This window comes from Coffea eugenioides, unplaced genomic scaffold (assembly GCF_003713205.1).
Source record: "Coffea eugenioides isolate CCC68of unplaced genomic scaffold, Ceug_1.0 ScVebR1_1668;HRSCAF=2559, whole genome shotgun sequence".
Lineage (NCBI taxonomy): Eukaryota > Viridiplantae > Streptophyta > Magnoliopsida > Gentianales > Rubiaceae > Coffea > Coffea eugenioides.
The window spans coordinates 21,651-25,980 of NW_020862086.1; positions in this window are offsets into that span (position 1 = coordinate 21,651).

Below are 4,330 nucleotides of genomic sequence, written 5' to 3' on the forward strand. Positions count from 1 at the left end.
TTTTTAGCTCTTATCCACCCCACATATCAGCGAGTATCTATCAAGATAAGGTCGGATCAACAGATACCTACCCCGCTTCACTTATTATTTAAAATTTTAAAAAATAATTTATATTAATTTAATTTTGTATTTTACACTTTCATCTAAGATTCAATAAAGTTTTTTTTTTCAAAAAAATTTTTCCATCAAGAAACAAGCATGCAAAGAGAACACAAGATAAAGGAAAAAAATTAAAAGAATACAAAATCAATAAAAAATTTGAAATAAGTAGCACATTCTTTTAAATATATGTTTCACATTAATTAAACTCATTTCTATAAAACATAAAATCATGATCTGTACAAATGAATCTTATAAATAAACTATAATCTCTCATATTTGTAATGCAATTTGTTCAATGAAATTGATTATTTAGGTTTAAAAATATTATTTTATAATATGTGTATAAAAATAAATAAATATATGTATATATATGTGTGTGTATAAATATATGTGGGGCGGGTTGGATACCCACAAGTTTTTAATTATATGACCCTAACCCGCCCTACATTTTAAAGGGTACCAGACGCTCTTTTGACCCGATTAAATAATACATATCGAGTATCCTAATTTTCGAATCGGATTGTATCGGATATGGCGAGTTTTCGGATTAGCGGATAATTTTGCCCACCCTAAATAGAATGATGTGCTGGAATGTAGTCCACATTCCACACGGTTTACAAAGTAGACCACAATGGTCAAGGCGAGACACCTTCAATCAACACAACTGCGAGACAGATAACGAGTTAAAGAAATGTTATAGTTTATGGTACAAAACAATAAATTCAAAAATGAACATACAAAATCTAGACAAGTTTTGCCTATGCTCCAAGCTGACATGATTAGAAATGTCTTTAAGTCTGCTTTTGTTTATCTGGGATATAATTCAGTAATTGGAACTTCGTTCATCGAGGAGCTTGGTAGAAACTTGGTGCCACTAGATGTATCAAATTCTGGTAAATTGTTAAGCAAGCTTTGTATTCTACTTTGACCAAAATATGCAGGTGGATTAGGTGCAGCCAACGTTACAGAGTAACTGTTGAGCATAAGAACTACTGAAGCCATGGTTGGCCTTTGTTCAATTTTGTCTTGAACGCATAGCAAGCCAATATGGATGCTCTGTGTGACAGCCCCACCTTCCCTAAGGCAAACCAAAAGGTTTGGCGGACCGCTTGCCCAACTCTCGCCGGGACTCCATCATACCTCAAATAAAACATAGGAACAAGCATAATGATAATCCGAAACTTAACGTAAAACTTATAAACATTTCTATCTCAAAAGGGGGTGCACACTCAAATAAACAAAGGTTCTCAATACTTCATACATTCAGCCCATGCCAAATGCTAGGGCGAGAACCATTACAAAAGAAATTTTAAAGAACTCAACCAAGCTAGTCTATACAGAGCTCTCTCCTTGCTCGCCTTCCCCTATTAAGGAAAACAAAACTAAAGGAATGAGCTTAAAAGCTCAGTGAGGTTTCAAACACATAATCAAACAATAAGTCCTATGCATTAACCATAAATAACCAATAGTTCAAGAAACATTTACAATATAAAACGATAACAACACATTCATTAAAAGGATACGTGCTCATAGGGAGCCATTCATTCATTCGTTCTGTGATGCCCCCACTTCTCCCTAAGGCGAACCAAAGGGTATCCGCGAAACGACTGTCCAACTCTCGCCAGGACTCACTACAATCCATCATTCAAAAGCTCGAAATACTTTAAATAACTTCAATACATAATTAAAGTACTTAAAATATCTCACACTTACAATTATGTAACTTTCAAGCTTAAATACAACCCAACGGAAAAGGATACAATAGCCATCCATTATAATATAACTTAAAGTTTTCAAAAGAAAACAATCTAGTACTACTCACGAGCACCCTTGGTCTCGAACCCTGTAAAAGAAAACCACAACGTGGGATGAACTACACAGCCCAATGAGGTTCCATGACACTCTAACAGTTCAAATAAATCAAGTAAGTTGGGCATATCATATGCATGGTTCAAGGTTACACAATGGCATGTTATCATGAGGTGATAATCATTGTACGGGTAATTTAAGACATTTATCATGGTATGAGACATTTATCATGAGACAGTCATCATGGTTCAAGACATTGGCATGTATAGTTCACGAGCGATTGGAGCTTATTACAGGTGCGAGTAATTAAGCATGTTACAGGTATGGAGCATTAACATGAAACAGGTATCATGATATGAGTACATTGGACAGGTAACAGGTATGGAGCATATCACAGGCATAGCTCAGGATTTCATGTTGGCATTTTAGCATGAAACAATTATCATGATACAAGGTAAACATATACTGTAGGATACGGTGTTCCAGTGGAACTCTGTCGGTCATCTGCACCTTATGACTTCCGGATCCCCTCGGTTTGACTGGCCATCACCTTATCCCTCCAGTGGTAATACTCGAGTATACCGAAACGGTGTCCCAAGGTTCCAACCTACCCGACCGAGCCCAGTCCTGGCTCGAGTAGGTTAGTAACCATGAGCAGGGCCCAGTTCAGCTTAGAGCTTACAACATGCACAAGTAATCAAGTAATTCGGCAAAAGGTAAAATTCATCATTTGAGTAGGTCGAGTGAGGTAAAGTACACACTCGCCTAACAATGATGGACAGCTTCATATAACATGCGATTCATGATAATCAAGTGATCAAGTGGATACTTAGCACGTAAGCACGTAAGCAATACAAGTTGATTTCATGGGAGCATGTAATTCACGGATATCACATATTCATGTAAATTGGAAATCGAGTAAACAGATAATCAAGTAATCAGGTAGTCATGTGATTTGATAAACGGTTCACGGTTGACGGGTAACGGTTGAGTAGTGACGGTTAATTGACAGGCATTTGTCATATTAATAGGCCATCATTGGCCGTTATCCCATTTTTACCATGTGAGAGTCGAGGAGATTCACTTCAACGACGTATGCAACCTTAGCATACCAAGTCATGTTATTTGAGCATTTCCAAGCATGAGTTATTCATCTCAAAAGAGAACGAGTGCGATAAAGTACACACTCGACTCCATTTTTCAAAACCGAGTAGGCTAAGCAAGCAATCTAGCAAGTTAAGCATGTATCGAGTTCATATGGTCATTTGATATGGTTAATCATTTAACCAATTCATGTAGATATGCAATGCAAGTATACATTCCTTAAATAGGCATGAGTATGGTAAATACTTAACACATAATACTTAACACTTAATAATCATGAAATAAGCATGTCCTAGACTTATTCAATTACGTATCCCTATATGGAACACTCACTTAGTCAAAACAAGCGAGTAGTTCTCAAACAAGCGTTTTAGGTGTCCGCTCCGAGTTCCTCTTGGAGATTCCCTCGAGTGCCTGAGCAAACAATAATCAAGTACCACTCAATATCACTACGAATCTCTAATTATCGAGGAAGATTGTACGCTAGTGCGATCTAAGGAAATCTTATGAAAATGAACCTCAATTACTCGTAAATCGAGGTTCAAGAGGAGTTTCTTAAAGTACATGAGGAATCGAGTTTTTATTTTGGAAATCAAGTATAAAATGTTCGAGTAATATCGAAGAAATAAGGAGTATTTGAAAACTCCCTTCCCTTGGAATTCGAAAAATTTTCAGGTTTGATACGATATTTTGAAAAATCGTATCTCACATTCTAAATGTCAAAAATTGGAAAACTTGGTACCATTGGAAATCTCATTGAAAGTACTAAAAGTTCTCAGAAGACACTTTTCCACGAATGTAAGTGAAAGGCACTCAAATTTTGGCTCAAAATTGGTAATTTGAATTACTAAGACAGATTTAAGTTGATTTTTGGCCAACTTTGGAAATTCGGTAAAATTCACTTGTTTTGAGCTAACCTTTGAAATTTGGAAATCAATTAGTGTTGCAATCCAAGAGTATAACAAAACAAGCAGAATGAGAAACAGAGTTTCGAGCACCAAGATATAGTAGCTCCAAGTTGCTGAAAAAGTTAAAACTGTTGGGCTATTTTCCAGGTTTGAAGACTAGATTCGAAGTATCATTTGGTCATCAAGTTGGCATTGGAAATACATCAAACTTGGTACACTAAATCTTCCATGTGTGAACAACATTTCTACCAAGTTTCATACAAAAACTGTCACGGTAAGACAGTCATTAAAACAACCAAAGTTTATGAAGAGTTGCAAGGCTAAACTACCTTCTCACTTTTCTTTTGTTTACAAACTTTTTGTACCATGAAATCAGTTCCAAATCTCTCCATTATTGAAACCAAGAG